This window comes from Callorhinus ursinus, unplaced genomic scaffold (assembly GCF_003265705.2).
Source record: "Callorhinus ursinus isolate GAN/ISIS: 27379988/994484 unplaced genomic scaffold, GSC_fseal_2.0 scaffold102, whole genome shotgun sequence".
In the NCBI taxonomy this organism is placed as follows: domain Eukaryota; kingdom Metazoa; phylum Chordata; class Mammalia; order Carnivora; family Otariidae; genus Callorhinus; species Callorhinus ursinus.
This window is the reverse complement of record NW_027397164.1, coordinates 248,520-273,325: the sequence shown is the minus strand read 5'-3', so window position 1 is coordinate 273,325 and position 24,806 is coordinate 248,520. Positions and strand designations below refer to the sequence as shown.

General features: G+C 50.6%; 1 long non-coding RNA gene across 1 annotated transcript; it reads left to right on the top strand.

Annotated features, from left to right (window-relative positions):
* The first annotated feature begins 593 nt into the window (after nt 1-593).
* On the top strand, nt 594-21,543 carry LOC141371808 (uncharacterized). The gene is made up of 6 exons (XR_012377044.1): nt 594-632; nt 1,547-1,723; nt 2,531-2,735; nt 8,832-8,929; nt 16,141-16,274; nt 21,435-21,543. It is a non-coding gene; the product is annotated as an uncharacterized lncRNA (long non-coding RNA).
* The last annotated feature ends 3,263 nt before the right edge of the window (nt 21,544-24,806 follow it).

Genomic DNA, 24,806 nt, shown 5'->3' with positions numbered 1-24,806 from the left:
ATTGAGTCTCTTGAGGGCAGGGCCCCAGCTTTTGCACATCTGTAGCCCCAGTGCCTTTGCACAGGCTGGGCCAATCCGTGCTTGGTAAATATTTGTTGAATTAGCAGGCATTGGGTCGGTGAAGCATGGTTTGAGCAGCAGGAATGAAAAGTCCAGCTTCCTTGGAGCTCGGCAGCAAGCAAGAGCTCTGGAACAACCTTTTCAAAAGCTTTCCTTCCATCTGAGTCCCTCTGAGCTTTGTCGCATTGTTGCGGGGAGCAGGGCCGCTCCCAAGAAACCAAGTCCCTGGCTGTTTACCTAGGATGTTACCAAGCGCCCAAATTACAGATATCTCTATCACTTGGCCAACAATTTGGTGTTGTGGTGTTAAGTTATTTCTATGTCTGAAGAAAACAGCTCAGCTCTGACTAAAGAAATAAATGATATCATTTTTCATTCAGGCAACCAGATTCCTCGGTACAAAAGGCTCCCTGGGGAGGAGCGCCGGGACAGTGTGTCTCCTCCGAGGCTATTTACATCTGTCAGCTTCTCTAATCTCTGGCCTTCCTTCCTCTGCCTGTTTCCTTCCCTTTACACAGAAGCCCATGTTGAGCCCCGGACTTGCAAGGAGGGCGGTGAGCTACCATCCTCACGTATGTGCTGGGGGCGCGTGGGGGTGAGGTTTTGGCCAGTGGCATTTGGGTTTTTTCTTTTTTCTTAGAAACCAGTCTCAATTTAAGATAATGACTCTCCTTATTTGCCGGTGATCGCTATTTGTGGGGACTTATTTTTCCCTGGGCAGCTTGGCTAAGAGAAGTTGAATTTAAAAGGGAACTTTTCTAAAACTGTTGCTGGACAGTTTGCAGGGCACCGAGGGGCGTGTTCTGGGTCACCTGTTTCAAGAGAGCCTGAGTGGCCCCTCTTCTCAGCAGACTCCAGAGCCTGTTATGACGGAGGGAAATCAGGAAGAATGTCCTTGAAACCTGGGGTGACAAGGGCCCCGAGGCACCATTTGGTCCAGACTTTGCTAAAATATTCCAAGCCCTGCACAGTCAGCCCCCACCTCCTCTCCAGCCCATCTCCCTCTGTCAGTGTCCCCAGGCCCCCCCAGCCTTGGCCCCCCCTCCAACCACACTGCCTCTCTTTCCATTCCTTGAAAGCGTCACCCCTGGTAGGGTGATGCTATTCCCACCGCCTGGAACCCTCTTCCTGAATTCTCTGCCTTCCAATCTCAGCTCAGATGTCACCTCCTCAGAGACCTGACCTCTTCCCCTTTGAAACAGGACCCTGCTGTTCTCTTTCCCAACCCTTATCATGATTTGTCATTTTGTATTAGTGTCCCCTGCTACCACTCTTAACCCACCACGGCAGATGTCACTGAAATACCACATCCTGAACACGTTCGAGCCTCCGTCGGCCCACATGGCCCTCCTCCTGGAGCAGGGGTGAGAGACCCCAGACCTGGAAAAATGTTTTGAACTTTTCTATTTCTCATTCTTAGTCTCTTCATGCACGAGATGCTTCCCTTCCCTCAATCACCTTATTGCCCCCTTTTTTTTTCTGATAGTCACGTCTTCACTAGAGACTTCATTTTACCGATGATACTGTTCACACTGCAGCTTCTGCTCTCAGGGCTGACCAGTTGGGCACCTGCAACCCTTCAGGGACTCCAGCCAGACGCCTGGGGTCCCCCATGACTCCTCCTGCCCCCCTCATCCCCTGCAACCAACCCACCGATCACCAGGTACGTACATGGTTTCTCCCTCCTTCCAGCTGTCTAATGTCCCTCTGATCCCGTCATTTCCCTCCAGTGCCACCCCCTGGTTCAGCCACCTTCCCCTTGTCCTGGCTTCTGAGGTTCTCTCGCTTCTGGGCTTACCTCCTCCAAGCCAGTTTCTCAGAGAAGCAGAATCTGGTTCTGCCCCTCCTCTGCTTAACATTCTGGCCCCAGAGTGGTGAGCCCTCACCTCAGCCTGGCCCTGGGCCAGACGTGATCACACCTCCCAGCTTTCCAGCTCCTTGTCTTCCCGCTGCCTGGCAACCTCCCAGGTGCCGCAGTGGGCCCCATTCAGTTCCCCGCAGCCCCAGCTCCCCGCCATCTCCCGCTGTCAGGCAGCTCGCCCCACACCCGAAAGCCTCTCCTGCCTCACCTGCTGCTCTCCCCTCGGCTTACATCACTTCTTCCGGGAAGCCCCCTCTGAGCCTCCCCAGCCGAGTTAGGGGCCCCCTCCCCCGCCCCGGGTATTCTCACGGCAGGTTGTAGTTTCCCTCATTTTGCTCTTGCTATGGTGCTCTTTAATTGCCAAATCCCAGGGACAGGGGCTGGCTGTCAGGCCCAGGACTGCAGAGAAGAAAGACCCTGACTTGAAAGTCCCGTGACTTGGACACTTAGGAGCCTCCAGACTTGAAGGATATGAACTGAGCCATGTCCCCCCTGGAATCCCGGCCGGGAAGATCTGATCTCCCTGGAGGGAAACTCGTTTGAGTTTAGAGGCCCCTGAGGGGAAAAGGAGCCCTAGACAACCTGTTGTCTGATCTTGTCTTGGAGCAGGCCTGACGGCTTTCCAGGAGTACAAACCAGAGCAAAGCCCCCCAGGACTTCTGGAGAGGACCTGCAGCTGAAGAAGCCCCTCCACTGAAAGCCACCTCCTCTTCCTCCTGGCAGGTGGCCTGAAAGAGGGCAGAGCTCTCCTAACATGTGAGGGTAAGGGGGCCCTCTCCTTCTTCAGCCCTGGATGTTAAGAGATCTGCCCCAGGTGAGCTGTGTGTGTGTGTGTGTGTGTGTGTGTGTGTGTGTGTGTTGGGGGGGGCGGGGAGATGCTTACAGAGATGCTCCTAAAAAGGGATTCATGATAAGGACTGAAAAGGGTCCAGCCAGGGCAGCAACGTATATGGGAATAAAGGAATTATTATAGGCATGAGACTACCCAAATGTAGGGCGAGCTGAAATCAGTGATGTTTCTGAAAGGAGATTGGGGCAATCAGGGAAAGTCTTGCCATGGGCGACAAGTTGGAGCTTGCAGAGAAATTTGAGAAGCCAAGCACGTCCAGCTGCCCAAGGGGGGCGGGAGGGCAACCAATGGAGAGGCTGTGGGAGCCGTTGCTCAGCAACGCCCGTGGGCGGGGATGGGGCCCAGAGGAGGGGAAGGATGAGCTGGCACGGGGTGGGGGGGGGGGAACCCCGCCTCTGTCTCTGGCAGCACCCGCTGGAGGCAACCCTCAGAGTCGTGGTGCTGCCTCTCTTCTCTTTTCCAAACCTCCTGGAAGTTCCTCTTCTGAGCAAATCTGCCCCGGGCCCCTATGGAGAAAGGGGTTCTGGGAAGCTTAACGGAACCAGTGCGCAGAGCTGCCCCCACCCAGCCCCCAGCCTCCTCTGCTCGCCCCCCTCCCCGTGCCCTGGCCCTGAGCGATTTACACTTCCCCAGCGTGTCCCCCGCGTACTGTGCCCTGGATCCAGAACACCCTTGCCCCCTTCTTTAGCTGGTCACCTCTACTTCCCCTTCGCGATGTGGTCCCGAGACCTGTTCCCCCAGAGGTCTTTCCTCTCTCTGAGTCCCGCTCTCTCTTGTGCTCCCAGAGGACTTGGTACAAACCCGTAATGCAGCTCCCATTGCTTGCTGCATTTTCCACAGCCCCAGATCTCAGAGTCTCTTGGGGACCAGGAGTGCCTGCTGGCTCAGGGTGTGGGGTCTCGGCCAGGGAGCCAGGGGCTCCCTCAGCCCAGAAGCCACTCAAACTCTGTCCTCCAGAACGACCTGGGGAGCTTGCTAAAAATTCAGGTTCCCAGTCCTCACCTCCCTGAGATTCTGATCGGGTGGCTCTGGAGATGAGCCCGGGAATCTGCATTTTGGACCAAAGCTGCGAGTGATTCTATGCAGGCAGTCCACCATAGCAGGTTGACTCTGACTGGGCTGAATCTGCTTTTTATAGTTTGAGTTGGATTCTTTAATAGAAGAAACTTCTGTTTCTTCTAACAGAAAAATCAATGACTTTTACATAGTTTATTAATAATAATTACTATAAAAATATTTGTAGGTTCCTATAGGTCATATTTTGCTTTCACTGAAAGCCCTCAAGGGGCTTTTAAATCCTATGGGATTTAAATGTTCCCACATTCCCTTAAGGGTTGAAGGCGGGCTGCCAGGGAGAAGGCAGTGGGCATAAGTGTAGAGGTGAGGTGTGGAGCCCTGCCAGGAGCCTGGCCTGGACACAGAGGCCCAGAAACACCTTGGCCCCAAGAAAGTCTCCTTGCCTTCCCGGGAATGCTGCGAAGAGCTGAGGGGATGGTGGGGGGCTCAGGCCCATGGGTGGGGTGCCGCCGCGGTCCAGGCTCTGAGGACCTCCCATGCAGGTCTCCCGAGGAGCTAGAGCAGGAAGCAGATTCCTTCCAGCACATCAGTGAGGAAGACGCTTTCCTGGAGGCACCTTGGGCATGATTGGCTGGGGATGTGGGCATGTGTGGGGTGGGGGTGACCTGCCTCAAGACTGCTTTAGATTGACCGCGAAGGAGCTGGAACCGGGACAGGAACCAGAGCATGCTGGCTTCCACACAGCTGCGCCTTGCCAGCTTCAAAGTCTGCCCCTAATCCCTGCCTGGTCCCCCAAGGAAGGTGGCTCAGGGCCCCAGGAGAGGGAGAGAGAGAGACCCTCAGCCCTCCCAGGCCTCCTCAGCCGTGTTGTGGGAATTTGGCGTGCCCTGGGCTTCTCCCAACGGGTCTGAGGGCTGCTGGATGAGATAGGGACTCAGTTATCCTGATTTGTGCCATTATTTTATTTTAAAATACTGAACAAAGAACCCCAGCCACAATTCCACCTCTCTCAGTCAACACAAGCGCGCTTGCATTTAGGTGTAACTCCTTCTGGTCTTGTTTCCTGCGCGAGCGTGCGTGCGTGTGTGCGTGTGCACGCATGTGTTAAAGGTTCACAAAGTGATGTCTTCAGCATAATAACAAAAGCATTTTTCATGTTGCTGCAGAGGGTTCATAACCATTATTCCTAACAGCTGCCTGGGCCATTGAGCTGATGGGCCATGGTTTCCTTAGGGGTTGGCTGTGGTCTTCTGCCCCCCACCCTTAGCTCACTGTGTCCTATCCTGGGGCCAGGCCCCCACTCCAGGCACCCGGTCCTACTCAAGCCCCAAGTCCTGGTGCTCTCAATCCTGTCCCTTCCTCCCTGACCTGTTCCTGAGTCCTCGCAGCTGCAGACTTTGTGCTTTGTGTCCCGGTTTGTACATTGCACTCACCCCTCAGATCTGACAACTTGGAGGATGCCTTCTCAAAGACTGGAAAAACCTGATTTACCTACCGTTTTTGAGACTCTTAGTATATCATGAAATGAAGGGATGCCAAAAGAGGGTTATAAAGATCTGCCAGCTATTTTAATACTTACATTGAATAGCTGGGTGCTCTTATTAGACAATAATGTGGTAAAATATGATTATAAAACTCACAAGAAAAGTGCAAATTCATAAGGCAGCACAGGTGGTGCTCACTCTCCAGGGGTACTAACACGATCAAGGCTAAGCGACAAATGTCCTCTTTGGGTCTTGTCAGACTCGCTGTCTAGGACTAAGCATGCCAAATGCATTTGAAAAGAAGGGTAGAAGGCTAAATGTGAGATCCATTGAAATATTAGACCCGGACCCACGGCCCTCCAGACCGCCCCCCCCCCCCCCCCCCCCCCCCACCCCAAATAAAAAAAAAAAACAAGTGACCCAGAATGCTTCTCTAATACTGGCCCTTGGCTTTGTCCTGCTATCCTCAGACCTGATGCCTTGTTGCTTAGAGTACCTCCCTGCTCCAACCCCAGCCCCTGGGATCCTGCCCTAGTCATAGCCTTGGCTGCGCGAGAGGACGTTTGAAACATCAGATGGTTTGTAATAGTTTCATTATTGTAAATATAGTGGGTGGGACTCTCTGGCCCGTCAACCTCTTTCCCTTCTCTACCCTCATCCCTACTGGAGAGGGAGTCTTGGAACATCATAAATCATTAGAGTGGCACACTGAGGATCTACCCTAACCAGAAAGAAGCGGGTTACATTACGTATTCCCCACTCAGGCTGGGGGGATGCAAGGCAGGTGGTTGTGCCAACGCGGACATTGAACATCTTTGCCTAAATTGATTTTTCTGTATTTAGGATTGTCTCTTTTCCCAGGAGGGGAATATTTCTGTGGCTCCTGATATATATTGCCTGATTGCTTTCCAGAAGATAGGTACCGCTTTATAATCCCGTGACCCACACGGGCTAAAAGAGGGTGCTCTTTCTGGCATATATTAATATGCAATAACTAAATATTTAATAGCATACAGAACAGAAAATCCCTCAGGCTGTGGAGCAGCAGTGCCATTGCTGGAGAGAGAACCTCCAGATGTTTAACCCCTGGGGCCACTTTGAATACATTTACACAGGACTTAAGGATCATTAGTAGATGTTCCCGAACTGAATCGATAAGTGAATATCACACAGGCTGTCTGCAGGTCTTAGAGCCGGGGCAGATGGGGTGGGGTTCTCAGAAATCCCACAAGGCCTTGACATTGCAGTGTGATGCCCGTGGCAGGAATCACTGCTCTTCCCCATTGATGACTGCCTCCAGGTCCAAATGCCTGGGGGACAAGTCTGATTGCTCTAGCTGGGGGGGGGGAGGGGAGGGTGCCAGTGCCCCACAATGACCAGTAGCATCAGGACTGCATGGAACGGGAGAGAGGTTATTGTTCAAAGAACAACTAGGTTGGAGGCAACCTGCTACAATGTTGAAGATCATCACATCCTAGGTCGGGTTGGCCAGGTATGGCCGCTGATTGGAACAAATAATAGGAGACTCTTGGTGCATTGGAAAGATGTACTGAAAAATTATTTTTAAAAAAGCTTCTACAAACCCATACATGTATGGTCAATTGACTTAAATTTTTTTTCAATTGTAGCAAGACACGCACCACATAAAATTCATCAGCTTCACCATTTTTAAACATACAGTTCAATGGTATTAAGTACATTCAGGTTGCTGTACCACCATACTCACTGTCCTTCTCCAGAACTCTTTTCATCTTGCAGAACTGAAACTCTAGATCTATTAAACAATAACATCCCATATCCGCACCCCCCTGGCCCCCTCATTCTACTTCTGTCTCTATGACCCTGTGTGGGTCACGGGCTTATAAAGCGGTACCTATCTTCTGGAAAGCAATCAGGCAATATACATCAGGAGCCACAGAAATATTCCCCTCCTGGGAAAAGAGATAAGCCTAAATACAGAAAAATCAATTTGGGCAAAGATGTTCCGTGTCCGCGTTAGCACAGACATTCTACTTCTGTCTCTAGGGACCTCACATGAGTAGAATCATACAGTATTTGCCCTTTTGTGGCTGGTTTATTTCACTTAATGTACTGTCTTCAAGGTCAATGCATATTGTAGCATGTGTGAGAATTTCCTTCCTTTTTAAGGCTGAATAATATTCCGTTGTATACCGCATTTTGTTCACCCATTCATTGGTCATTCATTTTGTTTGTCTATTTATTTTGTTTACCCATTCTGAAGATTGTCTTTTTAACTTTGTTCACGCGTCCTATGATTCACATCAGCTTTTAATCATGATGTAGTCCAATTGACCTATTTTTCTCTTGTCGTGTGTGTTTTGGGCGTCATATCCAAAAACTCATTGCCAAATCCAGTCTTGAAGCTTTTCCTCTGTGTTTTCTTCTAAGAGTTTTATAGTGTTAGTTCTTACTAAACTATAGTTTAAGCCTTTGATCCATTTTGAGTCAATCTTTGGGTATGGTTTAATGTAAGAGTCTAACTCCATTCTCTTGCACGTGGATATCCGATTTTCCCAACACCATTTGTTGAAAAGATTGTTCTTTCGTCATTGAATGGTCCTGCTCCCTCATCAAAAATCGTTTGACCATGTATATGAGAGTTTATTTCTGGGCTCTCTATTCTATTCCATTGGTCTATGTGTCTGACTTATGCCAGTACCACATTGTTGGATTACGGTAGCTTTATAGTAAGTTTGGAAATACGAAAATGTGAAACCTCCAACTTTGTTCTTCTTTCTCAAAATTATTTTGGCTATTCAAAATCATTTGGGAGGGGTGTCTGGGTGGCTTAGTCGATTAAGCGTCTGCCTTCAGCTCAGGTGGTCATGATCCCAGAGTCCTGGGATGGAGCCCCGCATCGGACTCTCTGCTCAGCAGGGAGTCTGCTTCTCCCTCTGCCTGCCACGCCCCTTGCTCTCGCTCTCTCTCTGTCAAATAAGTAAATAAAATCTTAAAAATAAAAAAATAAATTTCAATAAGTAAAAGAAAAAAAAAGAATGTCTATAAAGTTTTTAGCCACGTCTATCAAAAGTCTTAAAAATGTTTGTGAGTCAGCCAGGTTCATAGCCAGTTTAAGCAGATAAAAATTAAGGATTTGAGGGAGCTGGCCAACTCCCCCACCCCCAGGGAGCCAGAGACCAAGTCCCCTGGCGGTAAGACTTCTGGCAAAAGCCCACTGTCACACTGCAGGCTGGGCCCAGGACCCAGAAGCCAGGACCCTTGAAAGGTGGTGGCCCTCACTTGCTCCTTCCTGCTCCCCCCCAGAGCAGACTCTGCCGGGTGTCTCCCCCTTCTCTGGCTCTCCTCTGAATCACCCTTGCTGGTGCATCTCAGCAGCGGAGCGCAGATCACAGCCTTGACCTTTAGCTTCAAGGAACTCTGAGAAAGTGAGTTTGGGTTTCTACCAGGGGGAGATGGAGCTCACAAGGTGAGAAACTGATCAAATATAGGAAGGTTATTCAAAAGATGCCAAGCAGCCCAAAAGCATTAAAAACATTCTATAACATCATAGCCTTTGCCTCTGTAATTTCACTTCTAGGAACTGCTCCAATGACATCATCAGGGATAGGGAGCTGAGTAGATTCAAGGACGTTCCCTGGAGTGTTCCCTATAATAGGGAAGACAAGAGGAGAGGGGGTAAGCAAGTTGTGGTTCATATTCATGATGGAATGTTATGCAATTAGAAATATATTATAGGAGAATTTTTTAAATGACATGCGGAAATGCTTGCAATGTAATGCAGAGTGCAAACGGAAGAGGTAAACCAGGGCTCATCGACCTTTACTACACAGAGAATTCTCTCGTTAAAATGCAGATTCTGATTCTGTAAGATTGGGGCAGGGTCTGAGATTCTGCATTTTCAATAAGCCCCCAGGTGATGCCTCTGGGCTTGCTGGGACCAAGAGCAAAATCGTAGAGAGATAGTCCCAGGTAGGTTCAAGCATGTGTGTGTGCAAAGAAAAAAGACAGAGAAAACATGCCAAAATGTTAACATCAGTTATCTCTAGGCCATGAAATTATGGGTGCATTTTTTTCTTCTTTATACACCCATATTTTTCGAGTTTTCTCTGATGACCATTATTTAATACAAAGATTAAATTAAAAAATGCAAAAAGCCTACTGCTTCTGGGAGTGCAATTAAACTTCCTGATGAGCATCTCTCTAAAAATTTTTTCTCATCAAATTCGATGAGAAAATATAGTTCGTGGAAAGAAACAGCTGTAAGCCATTAAGGCCTAACACCGTCAGTAAATCAAGGACACCCCGATGGGGCTCTTGGGATCAATGACGGACCTGGATGGGCTATTTGGACCGGCTGAGTTATCAAGAAATAAAATGATGCCAGAAACAATGAAATACCGAATGGAAATGAATTTATAGCACCTTTTGTGTTTGTGGTTGGGATGACCGCGGAAGTGGTGAAGTCGGAATGTGTATCGGCAGCCACAAAATGGATTTAGGTTTCTGTCTTGCAAAACCCATCCAAACTTCGTGGCTCCACTCACTCGGCCCAGAGATTAAGTCATCTCCTCGAGAAGGGTTTCAGTGAAGGCTGAATCAGATCCAGTGAGGGGGAGCATGCAGCGCTATGCCCAGCTTGCAGAGGATATTCAAGAAATGTCGAAATACAGTTTCCCAACGCTTAGCTGTCGCTGGAAAGAAGCAGGCTGGAGAGCACGGGAAGCTTAAGAAAAGGGGCTCCAGGTGTCCCATATACCCAAGGGGAAGCTGTACCTTGATTTCTACTGCTACACCCCTTGTGTTTTTAATTTATTTTTGTGTGCGTGTGCGCAAGAGAGAGAGAAAGAGAGAGAGAGAGCATGAGCAGGGGGAGAAGCAGGCTCTTGGCTGAGCAAGGAGTCCGATGTGGGGCTTCATCTCACAACCCTGGGATCATGACCTGAGCCGAAGGCAGACGCTTAACCAACTGAGCCACCCAAGCGCCCCAAGACCCATTGTGTTTTCAAGAGAAGGTTGGGCTGGGTCTGCATCCAGGACTCTTACATGAGCTTTGATGTCTGCAGAGTGTGAACCAGGAAGAAGCAACTGCCCTTCTGCTCCCAGAAGTGAGAATTTTCTGCAGCTTCTTGGCTAGACTACCCGAAGTGGTTCCAAGGCTACCAATGTATGTGGGCTGCTCCTTATTTTTGGAAAGGAAGCATCTCAGGTAGCCAGCATTTGCACGCCCGCATTGAGACTGGATGCCTGAGATTCAGGTAGAACTCTGGCCAGCCTCACTCTCTGCCAGATTATTCTTCCAGAATCCCAGTTACTAATCCTGACAATCATCTTCTCATAAGGCTATGACTCCCAGCCACCAAGCCAATAAAGTCCAACTCTTGAATCAGGCATTCATGGATCTAGCATCACAATACTACAATGCAATTCAGCAGTACCTGGAATTAGTGTTAGACTCTGCTGGTTAAGGGCCCCCAAGAAGACTGCCCTCACTTCGGACAGCAGCCGCAAGTTTGGGGGGGTCTCCAGGCCACCTGAACTTCTGACCACCTGGCTATAAATTTGGAGTTTCCCTCAACCCCTTCGTATTTGATAATTTGCTAGAATGACTCACAGAAGTCAGGAAAGCACTTTACTTACAATTACAGTTTTATTTTATAAAGGATGCAAATCAGGAGAAGACGAATGAAGAGATTCAGGAGGGTCCTGCACACAGACCTTCCATGTGCTCTCCCCATGGAATCAGGATGTGTCACTCTCCCAACACTGCGATGTGTTCATCAACCAGAAAACCTCAACCAAACTTGTTCTTACTCCCCAGAGTTTTTATTGGAGGTTCGTTACATAGGCATTAATGATTGGATCATTGGCCACGTGACTGAACTCAATCTACAGCCCCCTTCCCTCCCTGGAGGTCAGGCTGGTATCACATGGCTCAGAGCCCCAACACTTTCAGATGACCAGCCCCTAACCCGAAACTATCAAGGGTCCCCATGAATCACCTTGTTAGCAGAAACTCAGGGTGATCTCAGGGACCTACCGAGAATCCTATCACCAGGGAAATTCCAAGGGTTTAGCAGCTCCCTCCCATAAACCCAGGACAAAGACCAGACAAATTCTTTATTATGCAACAAGTGGCAAACTACCTTTACCGGTGTGTGTGTCCCATGACCCTTCTGTGTGCTCTCGGCTCAGGTCAGAGAGCTTCTTGCCATTTTCTACATGGACCTGGGTTGTATCTCTCTCAAACTCTTATGTTGAAGTCCCAGGGTTGTATGTCTCTCAAACTCTTATGTTGAAGGCCCCGCAGCCTTGGATACCCCACTCAACCTCTCTGTGCCTATTTCCTCGTCTGGAAAATGAAAATGTGAAGAGCACCTCCTTCGTGGGGCCGTGGTTTGTGAGCTTTCAGAACAGGGCCCAGTGCCCAGTGGTGCTACACTTCGTCGCTGTTCCTGTGATTAACGTGCTCAGAGCCTGCTCTCCTTGGGAGTGGAGCTTCTGCTTTACAACCAGTCTTCGTAAAGGGCTCCCCCTTTTTGGGGGGCTTCAAATAGTTCAAAGACATCCAGCAACTTGGAACGGCTTTAGAGCAACTTTAAACCAGAGTTTCTCCAGGCAACCACCCGCATCAGAATCCCTCAGGGTGCTTTTCAAAACACCCTTGGTTTTTTTTTGCACACTGAAGTTTGAGAATCCTAGTGTGGAACTCCAGGATAGGAATTTATTATCCGAACAAGGGGGGCAATCCCATGGGGCTGCCCCGTTCCACCGTCCCCTGCAAGGACAGCCCTCCCCGCAGGGCCAGGAACGGAAGTCCTCCTCGGAGGATGTTCAGCAAGACCAAGGCCTTCTTTGGGGCCTGTCATTGAGGGCCAGAGAAGGTCTTGTCTCAAGAACAGGGCTTGGGGCAGGGAGTGGGTGGGAGACAGGGAGACATTGACCATATGGCTGGTGGCATTTATTCTTCAGGGGTCCCCTGAGCCCTCTGAGAAGCAGATGAACGTCACAGGTCTTTCACACAGGGGGCCAGATACGAGCAGAGAGGCCTGTGATCATCTCCAGAAAGAGGAGGAGAAGCTGGAACCGCTGGTCAGACCGTGGTCCAGCATGTCCCTCATGGGCCTCAGTATGAGCAGAGAATGGCAAAGCCAGAAAGAAGCCCAACCACCAAAGCCCTGGGTCATGAAAAAGACAGCTTGGTGTGAGCTCAGCCCCCATCCTGAGACCCCTCCGCTGGGGTCAGGGAAGCTTCCAAGTCCTAGATCCTGCAAAGACCCCAGGCCCTGCTGTTTAATGAACGTGAAGATTGTCCTTCCCTCCCTCTGAGACATTCCAGGCCTTTCTAGAGTCTACCCGGAACTGAAATAAGCTCCCCATGGAGATGGTGAGACTCCAGAACTAAAATAAACTTAAATAATATCCCAGAAAATTGTAAATTGTGTATTTAGGAATTGGAATGTACAAGGCCAGGCTTTCTCTTCCTCTATTATAGCTTTCACAAAAGGGAAACAAATAACAAAGCTCCCCCAGGCTAAAGTTAGAGTCGACATATAGTTTACACCAAAAAATATACAGTTAGGTATCAATTTGGAATGTGTGTACTTCCAGTGTGAAATCCTCTCGATGACCACAAGCTCCTCAAAGCCAAAGCCAGGAGCAGGGGAGGCCTCTGTGTGGTCCGAATGCTCAGGGAGGGAGGGAAGTCGAATTTATTGAATGTTCACCATCTACCTGGCATGTAACTCACGCCACCTTACAATGTCCCTACGACGACCCTGTGAAATGGGTTTAATCAGCTTCATTTTACAGGTGGGGAAACTGAGTTTTGGGATGCACAAGTAAGTTGTCCAACGTCATGGGGATCGAACCATTAGCCTGCCGCCGACTTATCTAATGATTTATGTGCCTAATCACCTGCCTGCCTCTTTTAGTGTCCGAGCCTTCTCCCCCTATTGGTTACTCTAAAGACTGTATAAAGAGGATAAAACATAAAAAATATATTTTTTAAAATGTCCTGCCAATTACTTATCAAAACTGCTGGATCCCCCTGCTAGGGAGTAGCAGAGCTGTGCGTCACATCCAGCCAGTCTGCTTCCCCTGCCCAGAGGAAGGCAGGATTTCTCCTGGAATCTGAAATAGCGGGAGGTGGGGGTCAGAGGCGGAGGCTGAGTGTCTCCATCGGATCTCCCTCGCATCTGCCTCTCAAGGGCCAAGGGCTGAGGGCTCTGACAGAGGTGAGGGTGCTGTTCACAGTCCTCCTCTGACTTAATTTCCTCTTCTGTCTGCTGCAGGCACTAGAGAGGATGCTCTAAGGCAGTGGTACCCAAATGCTGGGGTGTCAACGCTGTGTGTCAGAACGCCAGAGGAACTCAAAAATACAGGTGCCTGGCCTTCACTCTAGACTCACTGAATCCAAATCTCTCCAGGTGGGAGCCGAGCATTTTGACCTGTTCTCCGGGTGCTTCTTCCACACCCCAAAGTCTGAAACCACTCTCCTGTAGTATCTCCAGGCAGTCTGGGCCTCCCACCTCAGCTCCAGATGCCCCACCCCTGGCCTCTGGGACTCAAAATCAAGGCATGGGTTAGGCGTCCCAGCTATTCCTGCCTGCATTTAACAGGTGACCAGTGTGACGCCCAGGGCCTTGCAGCGGACTTAGAAGCCCCATCAACCCCTCCCAGGAGAGGACAACCTCCTCTTGGGAATACAGGGGTGGCCCCGCTGGATTAACAAGCACTTGTGGCTTCCCGGGGATTCATGCTGCTCCTTCAGAGGCGGCCAGTCTGAGGGTGCTGGCCCAGCTGTCCCTCCCAGAGCCGGCCCAGTTGGTCATTTGTGCCTGGGCTTCTCTGATGACACTTGAGGGCCCTGCTTGGGCTTCTTTTCAGTCTGATGTCTCCCCTGCTGGGTGACCTTGGGAAGCTCACTTAACCTCTCTGGGCCTCAGGGTCCCCCTCCAAAATAGAAAGGATAATACTCACCTTAGGAGGACGTTACGAGAATGAAGTAACTCCCCACCCACTCTCAGGATACCCTACCCTTCTCATTCAAGGCACGCGCATTAAATAATTATTTAATGTTTGTCTCTTGCTGGATGGGCCTGTGTCCATGTCCCAGAGTCTAAGTGCCAGGGCCTGGCCCTTAGTCGATGCCCAAAGACCCCTCATTGAATAAATGAAAGGAGGTTGGCCAGGGCCAGGAACGGAGTGTGTTGCCGGTCGGTCTCACTTCCCTCCCCTTACTTCCCTGAGATACTGCCAGGGCCCCCTCTCCAGAATATATATCCTTTTGTTACCAGCCATGCACGGCAATAGCTTCATTCGCCCAAGTCCCCGAAAACAAGGGTCACCCTCACACATTCGCTGGCCTGCCGGTGGGAGCAGATATGGCTTAACCCGTGGGTTGGCAGAAGCATGGATATCAGAGACCAGATGATCCCAAGAGGCCCAGACGGCACCCTGTCTCAGTTATCCGTGGCTGAGGGAGAAATCCGCCCCAAACCTGGTGGCATAAGACAATAGCCATTTTATTAGGCTCACAGACTCAGAGGGTTAGGAATCCGACTGGGACCCAACGGGGTGGCTCATCTCAGCTCTACAGTGTCTGTGGTCTCAGTTGGGAAGACTCAGGTGGCTGGAGGTGGCTCAAAGGGCCGAGGGCTGAAATCACTGGGGGCTTCTTCTCTCCAGTGTCCGGTGCCTGGGCTGGGATGGCTCAGCAGCGACCGTCAACCACAGGGCCTTCACATGTGGTTTGGGCTTCCCCACAGCATGGCAACCTTGGCATAATTGGACTTTTTACTCAGAAGCTTGCGCTTTAAAGATAAGTGTTCCAGGTAACAAGGCAGGAGCTGGGGGCCTGGGATGGCCCAGACTTGGAAGTCACATGGTGCCACTTGGCTATTCTCTAATGATGGAAGTGGTCTCACAATATTCAAGGAAAGGAGACATAGACCCTAGATCTCAAGAGGAAGAGTGTCAGAGAATTTTGAGTCATGGTTTAAAAAGGTGACACATACCCTGCTGGTTGCAGTTGAACATGCTAGACCCTGGGATAGGGCCTGCTTCGGGAGGAGGGCTCAGGAGTGATTTACCAAGTCCTGGGCTCTTGGCCTGATGCTTTATGGCCTAGGGTGAGTCCTTTACTGCTTCCTTGACCTCCAGGGGATTAAATGCTGCCAAGTCACCTGTGTTCCCTCCCCCTGCATTTCCTTGTGGCTGGTGACCCTCCCCTTCATGGGCATTCACAGCTCAGACTGAAGACAATAGTCAAGTGGGGTGGGAGCACCAACGGAATCCTCCTAACCAATTTGGGAGAAGAGGCCACTGTGCGCCCACTGTCCGTGCGGAACCCCGAGTTGGGGAATAGCCCTATCCTACCATGCCATCCAGGGGCAATGAGGGCCTCCCTGGGCCCTAGGGTAATGAGGTGTCAGCTGGTCTTCCCACACCCTCAAGGAGGCCATGGAAGGTGCCAGACAAGGATGAGTGGTTCTGGAGGGCTTCTTGGGCAGGGTGGGGAGGGTACAGAGTGTGTGGACTGAGGGCCACGGAAAAAAGACACGGGTTTAGTAGCGGACACCAGTGAGGTAGAGTGAGCTTGCCCAAGAGACGGGTGAAGACAGATGCTGGTGACCTTGGCTCAGCACTCCCCCGTGATGCCACAGAAGCCTCTGGAACTAAAGAGCTGACCTGGGGAGGGACATGACAAAACCCTGAAGAGACTGAATCTAAATCTGAAATGACTGAGTTTAGCTGACATTGATTGAATTGCTTGCCGCTACCGGGCAGAGTGAGGGTCTCAAAGAGAGATGGAGGAAAATGAAGTTGCAATTTCTTAGAAGTCTCTACACTGTAGCTCATTCATTTTTTTCTTGCTGTCCGGTCAGGGGCCCGCTGGGATCTCAGGCCTTTCCAGCTGTGACGTCTGCCGCGGGTCTGACTCCGGGGCTTTTTGACCTGGTCGCTGTGCCCCCAGCAGTGAATGCTACCGCAGCTCAAGGCACTGCCAAAGGACAGCCAGGTCAGACCTCCGTGGGGCTCCGCCAGACCAGCCCGGGAATGTGGTTTGCCCCCAAGTCGTCCGGTCAACAACTACTGTTAAGAAACCACTGTGTGCAGGCCCTGGGCTGGGCACCGTGCCTGGTTCTGGGGACAATCAGTTGAATAAGACACTGGCCCCTATCCTTATCACATCTACCATCTTGTGGCAACAATTAGAAGCCACTCGTCCTAGGACCTCAATCAGGAATTGCTCCTTATTGCTGCTTTTCGGAACTGGCATCTGCACATCTCCAGCTGATCAGTCAACAAATACTTATTGAACACCTACTAGATACCAGGCTCTGTTTTAGGTGCTTGGGTTACATCAGCGAACAAACAGTAGAAGTGTAAATAAAAGGGCCTTGAACCTCTGTTTTTATCTCTGCCCGTCTTGGTCCTGCAGAAACAGGTGTTGGTGCTTCAAGCTGTAAGACCACATGTGAAATTCTGTTATAAGGCACTTCCCGCCCCCACCCTCACCCGCTGAACTCCCATCCCCTTTTGATCCACAAGTCAAGGCCAACTTCAAAAATCCCTTGGTAATCAGCTGGGAGTTTGTAGGGCCCAGACAGTCCTTCAGCAGCCTGTGGGAATGTCCCAAGAGGAACAATTTTGTCAAAAGAATGGCAGGAGTTTAATTACCGTGTGGCCTGTATGGGTGATTTCCATTTGACAGAGCTGAGCCCAGACAGTTCCTAGGAAGGCCCTTTGTGCGAGGCCGTGGCCGCTGGGGCCTGCTCTAGCCAGGGCAGGAAGGAGCCGGGGGCCTGTGCCCCGGGCGGGGGCCGCAGGAATGCTTTGAATGCCTCCTCTGCTTGTGGCCATGGGTTTTACCACTAGCTACTGGGGGCAGCTTAATTAATCACGTCCACTACTTGTCATTTATCATTAGCAAAGCAGGAGGGGTTTGGGGTCGGGGCAGCCGAGAGGGCAGGGGAGGCTCTCTCAAAGCAAGGTGCCTAGATAAATTAAAGTTTTATCCATTCATCTCATGGGGTGGCCGCTGTTGGCAGCCCCACATTGTTTCCTCCTGTTCAGCGGCCAATCTGGTTTTTCTGTCGGGCTTTTGCAGCAGCCTATTGGGGTTGGGGGGGAGAGGTCATCAACGATTGTGTCTTTCCCTGTCAAATCTCAGCAAAAGACTGTGTTGGTGATGCATGTGGGAAGGAGAGAGAGTGAAATGTGTCCTAGGGATTGGTTGCCATTGGAACTGCAAACCAGAACTCTAGGGTAGATCCAGTCTGTTAGATTTTGTTTGGCCTTGATGGTGTTTGACAAATTGGAAAATTCTACATGGAAATCTGAGTGTCTGGCTTTTCTTGAAAAAGCACGATGTAGTAAAACCAAGCTCTCCTCTTCAGTAGGGAGATATGCCGCTGATGGCCAGTGTGGGCAGTCAGGATAGCCACGTGGGGTTGTGTGGGTTGTGCACTGCACAAACGCACCAGGCAGATGCGGCAAATGGAAGTTGATTCCAGACCAGGCTGTCTGCCCAGCAGAGAGGCTCTGTAGGTAGAATGTGGGCCTTCCAGTTCACCACCTCCAACAATCCCTGCTGCCTTAATCCTGCCTGCCCATTCACTTATGTTACCTATCTGAACTTGGTAAGCACTTGACGTTTTTATGTTTGTTTATGTTTTGTTTTTAAGATTTTATTTATTTGTCAGAGAGAGAGAGTGAGAGAGAGACCACGCACAAGCAGGGGGAGCGGCAGGCCGAGGGAGAAGCAGGCTCCCCCCTGAGCAGGGAGCCCGATGCGGGACTCAATCCCAGGACCCTGGGATCATGACCTGAGCCGAAGGCAGACACTTAACTGACTGAGCCGCCCAGGCATCCCTGCACTTGACGTTTTGACTCCTAGTGTATTCAGGACACTCTTCCATCTTCTCTGTGTGAGAAACTCCTCTTCAACCTTCAATGTTCACCTCAATTCAAACTTCATCTGAGTACTTTCCTGGGCTTCCCATAAGAAGTGGTGGTTCCCTGCTTTGTATTTTCTCAGCCAGCCATGCACATGGCTATTATGGCACTCAGCACACTGTTGTGCTCTAATTTGTTTCCAGGTCCTTCCTTCCCATGGACTTTGAGCACCTTGAAGACAGACCCTACTCATTTCTGCTTTCCCACTGCCTGGCACATAGCACTTAATCAGTGAGGGCTGAATGGACGCCTTTGGGGCCAAGTTGACTTCAGATGAGGGAAGTCCCCTGGATGCTGCCAAATTCTCAGGCCATGAAAGTTAGGAAGAGGTAAAAGATTTTAGCTTTGGGATGTTGAAATAAACTTGAACTCCTAACTGTCTCGGGTGTTCTCTGGGGCACTTGAAATCTCTCTTCTAATTAATTAATTAATTAATTTTTAAAGATTTACTTATTTGTTTTAGAGAGAGAGAGCACAAGCGGGAGGGGCAGAGGGAGAAGGAGTGAGAATCTCAAGCAGACTCCACACTGAGCACGGAGCCCAACGTGGGGCTCGATCTCACAACCCTGAGATCACGACCTGAGCCAAAACCAGGAGTCAGACGATGCTTAACTGACTAAGCCACCCAGGTGCCCCTTTTTATTTTTTTAAAGGAAGCTCTAGGCCCAGTGTGGGGCTGGAACTCATGACCCTGAGATCAAGAGTTACATCCTCTACCGACTGAGCCAGCCAGGCACCCCAAAAATCTCTCTTTTTAAAGATATACAGCCAATCTTTTTTTCCAGCTTCATTGAGATATAATTGACAAATAACATTGTGTAAACTTAAGGTGTCCAACATGATGATTTGATACATGTATATATTGTGAAATGATACTACGATCAGGTGAGCTAACACCTCCATCACCTCCCGTAACTACTTTTGTGCGATGTAAAGACCTACTCTCTTAGTCACTTTCAAGGATACAATGCAGTGTTGCTAACTCTAGTCATGCTGTTCATTAGATGCTCCCCAGAACTTACTCATCTTATAAATGGAAGTCCATACCCTTTGACCAACATCTGCCCATTTCCCCAGGCCCTGGTAACCACCATTTTACTCCCTGATTCTATGAGTTCAGCTTTTTCAGATTCCACATATACTGAGCTCATCCAGTATTCATCTTTTTCTGTCTGACTTACCTCACTTAGCCTAGTGCCTTCAAGGTTCACCCACGTCATTACAGATGGTAGGGCTTCTTTCTTCTTGTTATTGAGTAATATTTCACATTTTCTTTATCTGTTGGTGGATGCAAGTGATTTCTATGTCTTGGTCATTGTGAATAATTCTTCAATGAACCTGGGAATGAAGGTATCTCTTCAAGATAGTGATTTCATTTCCATCGGCCAGAGATCCAGAAGTGGGATTATTGGGTCATAGGGTCCTTCTATTTTTAATTTTTTGAGGAACCTCCATACTGTTTTCCATAGTGGCTGTACCAGTTTACGTTCCCACCAACAGTGCCCAGGGATTCCCTTTTCTCTACATCCTCTCCAACACTTGTGATCTCGTCTTTTTGAGGAGCACTTGAATCTTGAGCCATGCTGATGTTAGGGTTTCCTCTGAACAACAAACTGAGTGTTTGAAATTTTTCACATTTTTCTTGTTCTGTTATAAGGAGCTGGCAAGAACCCAGCCTTGCCTCTGCCTCTCGGAGCACCTGTCAAGGAGCAGCAGAGATGGGGTTGCCAGCAGAGCCTCTGGAGAGAGGGACTGCTGCCTCTTTCTGTAGAGCAATGTCAGGGTCCTATCACATCCCCTCCCCAGCCAAACTGCCGCCTGAAATTCCTTTAAGAACAAAAGGTCAACCTTCCTTCTGTGACTCAGAGAGGGGGCTGAACATGTAACTGCTCTGGGAGAGGAGACACACAGATCTAAATTATTTCTCACTAAGGTGTAAATGACTGATAGTGGATTCTTTCCTAAACCCTTGCTGCTGTGGCGAGAGGGTAAAAAGAGCTGTAAGAGAGAACCAAATGGTGGAAGGGGGCTCCACGAGGAGGAAAGAGGCACAGAAAGGAAAGTCTGGAGTTTAGGAAAGACCAGAGTTGGCTCAGGACTTCACCTGGATCCTGGAGAGGTGGGGTTATATAGAGATAAAGGAGCATCAGGCCCAGTCAGCCCGGAGCTGACACTGAGACCCTGGGCTTTAGAGGAGCAGGCCACACCCACTGGCGATGTCAGAAACAGCCAAATTGTGTGAACGAATGGTCTAGGGTGGAGTAACAAAGGGGTGGGTGAAGAGGAGTGTATTCATCCCACATACATTTGCCATGGATTCCCCGTGAGCAGGAAGTGGTACCCGCCCTGGGTACAGACTTGCTACAGAGTTTCATCAGCGCCCAAGGAAGGGCCAGATTTTCAGAAGTCATGTCAATTTTGCTTACTGTACTGAACCTTGGGTTCAAAGCTGCTCACGGTGGGGGTAATTAAAGCACACTACCTTTTTCTAGAATCCGATCATGAATCTCTCCATGCCTTTTCTCTAAAGGTGGCTTCAAAAAGGCTTGTAAGCTGGGGGTACAGTTGAGTGAGGGTAGGGTCGTACTCGCCCTTCTCGGGATGGCTTCCCTGGACCCCCTTATCTTAAATTGCAACCCCAAGCACTCCTGATCCCCTTGCCGTGACTGATTTTTCTCAGCACCTCTTACCTCCTTCTGATATGTATTTTATTTATCTATGGGTTTATTTTCTGTTTTTCCCAGTAGAATGGTTCTACATAAGAGCAAAGATTTTTTAGAACCAACTTAACTGAGGTATCATTACCTATTATAAACATCTATTCCAAAGGTACATTTCTGAGTCTTGTTGGATGTAGATACCTGTGAAAATACCACTACTACCAAGATACTGAACATTTTCCATTACTCCCCAAAGTTGCAGCCATCCCCCACATGCCCCTTTTCCCACCCCCAGCCCCCACCCCAGGCAACCACAGATGTGCCTTTGTCACTACAGCTTAGTTTAATCGCAGAGATTTCTACCTGTTCTAGTTATTTCTGTGTCCCCAGCCCATAAGAAGGTGCCTGGCACATAGTAGGCACGTGATAAATCTCTGTGGAGTGACGGAAGGAATGGGGAATCAGAGATGATAAAGATGTTCCTCGCTGTCAAGCAGCTCATAGCCCAGGGGAGGAGACAGGTGTCAACAATAGTTACAACCTTGTATTGCTCTTCACAGGTCCTCCCCGGGGACACACCATTGAATGGCAGAAAGTCCCAGATCTCTGGCATCAGACCGATTGGAGCTCAAAACCCAGCTCCACCTCTCTTGACTTTAAGGGCTCAGGCAAGCCCCTAACATTCCTCTGAGCCCCCTTCTCTTTTGCAAGCTCTCCATGACAGTATCCATCCAGCCACAGTGCTGCTGAAAGGATGATATGGGGCTAACGCCTGGCAAGGGCATAGCACAGGGCGAGCACAAAATGAACGCTCAACAAACCTTAGCTTTTAGTATTATCGGCGTGTGAGGCCCGGGAAGAGAGGCAGAGGTTGTAGATGTCAAGATCAGCTGGTTCGTGCTGCAGTAGCAGATGATTCTGGGGTCTCAGAGGCGTCAGGCGCCACGGTCGAGTTCGTTTCTCTCCCACGCTTCATGTGTGTCGTGTGTCGGCTCCTGCAGCACTCCACACTTGCTTCGCCCCAGTGCCAGGCCGGCAGCAAGATTTCTGGCTGGGGCACTGCCATCCTCATAGCAGAGGGAAAAGAGAGCATGGTGAACCATTCTTGGCCTTAGAAGCTTCCTCTCCCCACTGACCACCCGACCCACTCACTGGTGAGCACAAGTCACATGGCCAAACCTCAGTGAGGCCAATGGAGCAGGGAACTAGAATTCTCCTCCAGAGAGGAGGAGAGAATATTCGTGAACGATAGCATGTTGAGGGCACACAAGCAAATAATTACAGGATGGGAGAAGTACCATGTACTCCTGCACGGTGTTGGGAAGGGAACAGGTCTGCCTGGAGGACAAGGACAGCTTCATGGTGGAGGTGACATGTGAGCTGGGTCTTGAAGAATGTCTAAGAGTTCACCAGGAAGAGAAAACTGGGAAGATTTAGGCAAAGAGAAAAGGCGAATGCCAAGGCAGGAAATTGGGAAAAGGTCTGGTGCGTTCTCAGTGCCTTGAGCGCCAGGGGTGTGGGGGCTCACTCTGAAACAGCGAACTGGGCCAGGACACTGGGTGGTCTGACTGTCAGGCTAAGGATTCAGGACTTTTCTCTGAGGGTGATGGAAAGGCACGGAGCTTTCTGAGCAGAGAGAGAGGATTTTTGAGCCCTGCGGTGGCTGGATGGAGGGATGGTTTTCATCCTTGACGTAGAGAAGCAGGCCTAATTCAGGGAGAACACCCCCCCCCCCCCCCCCCAAGGGCAAGGTTTTCTGCACTGCAGCTCAGAGAGGACCTGTCTCCCCTCGGGTCCCCCTTCCTGCTACGGGAGAGCGCGCGGGCAGGGGCGCAGCAGGAACGGCGCTCCCGGGCCCCCCCTCCCGGGTTGAGCCCCGCGGACCCGCCTGACCCCGCGCGGCCCCCCGCGCCGGGAGAGAGGCCCCTCCCCGGCCTCCGGAGGCCTGGCGTGGCGGATATTTGTGTGTGATACGATTGTAATTTGGGCGCCTTTTGGCCGCAGTAAATTGTCCTGTTTGCACAGCGCCAGGCTGAAATAGCCCGGCGCGCGCGCCCCAGGAAATGAGCTCAGGGCCGGGCCGCCGCGGAGAGCGCGCTGCAGCCGCCGCGGCGCTCCCCGCGCCCCCGCAGGCCCGCATGCGGGCGGAGCTGCTATTTTTTCACGGACCGGCTTCAACAGCGAAATTGAATTATGATCATGAAAAGACACCCCAAGACTTTGTCTGCCACCGAGAGTTCCGAGCAAAGTGGGAGCCGCGGCCGTGGGGACGTTGGGGGACGGGGAGGGGGCGTGCGCCGAGCCGAGGCGGGGTGGGAGATGGGCGGCTCGGGCCCCCTCCCACCAGGCGAGGAAGAAAGCCAAAACCCGCGGTGGCAAAGTATGATTTCAGGCAAATGATTTCTCAGTAGGACTCTGCAGCCACGGACGAGGACATGTGAAGCACGGTGACACCCACCTTCCCATCCCTTGCACGCGATTTCAGGTTCTCTAGCTTCTGGCCCATCCTCACCCCTCCACCGGCCGCGACCCATCCGCATTGTAATAATCATGGCACATATACAATCCTGTGCCCCTTTTGTCCCCCCACATGCCTTTCTTTAACTTCTAAATACTGGTTTTGGTTGTTAGAGAATTTTCCACTTTCCCGTAGAAATACTCGTGGCCCAGTATTTCATCCAGCGGCTGCACCATCTCTTACAGGACCACCCCCCTGTGTTGGCTGGAGAAGGTGTCTTCAGTTTCTCCCTATATCATAAATAACCTCGCGGTAACTGTCTTCATAGATACAGAATGGTTCTCTCTTCCTGATGAATTATTTCCTTAGGATTAATTCCCAGGAGGAAGATTATTGGGCCAAAGGCTATGAACATTTTTATGTCACTTGGTATTATTGCTAAATTGCTTTCCAAAAGGGCTGTGTCTGATAATTTACAGTTTTAAAGGAGGAGCTAACCAAATGTGTACACTGCACTTTGCTAGCCCCATGCAAAGGGTATGACCTTGGGGATCCGCAGAGCAGGTCCCTGGGGGCAGCTCCAGGTGGAGGAAGGCGAAGGGTGACTCAGAGCGGTGGGTGCTGGGAGAGCCCTCACCCCAGTGTCGGTACTTTCTGGAAGGGCAGGCTTCCTGGATTTTGGACTCCCTCTCCTGCCGTCTCTGTTCCCTCTGTCAGATGTTCAGACCTGTCACCCCCAAACCCTCATTTCACGGTCCAGCCCTCAGAATTCCCTTTAGCGGGATTTGCTGAGCCAGCTTATCATGAAACGGGAGAGATTGACGCCTTTGGCTTCTTGTCATCTTTGTTTTCTGCAGCAGAGCTGAGCCCTCAGTGACGGGCTAAGGAGGGGCAGCTGGAGTTCACTCTGGGAGGAACCCCGTCCCTCTCAGTGCAGCCAGGTCCGCGCCAGGTTGAGCTGCGGTGGCATCTTCTGTATTTACAAAGACCAGGACTGGAAGGTGAAACTGAAGACAGATTATCTACCGTCCACACTCCAACTATCTGGTGTGATGTTGTGTCTCCCACAGAGAGGGGACAGTTGGGCCAAGGGAAGGCAGACTTGATTTCTCCTCTTCTGTAGAAACCCATGTGTTCTTAGGACAAGCCACTCAGGGGGCGTGGGCCCCAACTTGACTAAGGAGATGGAGTTCTGGGTGGCTCAGTCCCATCACTGCTGTCCCTGGGATCCAGAAGCCCTTGGCAGAGTCTCACTCCTGCTCCCAAGTCATCCTCCTATGGGTACACCCCAGGGAAGAGGACAGAAGGTGGCCCTCCCAGGAGGGACTGTGAGGCGGGAGGACAACAAGGTGGGGCCTTGGGCGGGACAAGGCTGAGCATCTGACGGGGGGGGGGGGGGGGGGGCAGGACAGGGAGTCTGGAAACTCCTGGGATAAATTGCTACCTGCCAAGGAGGGCCCAGCCCGAGGTACCA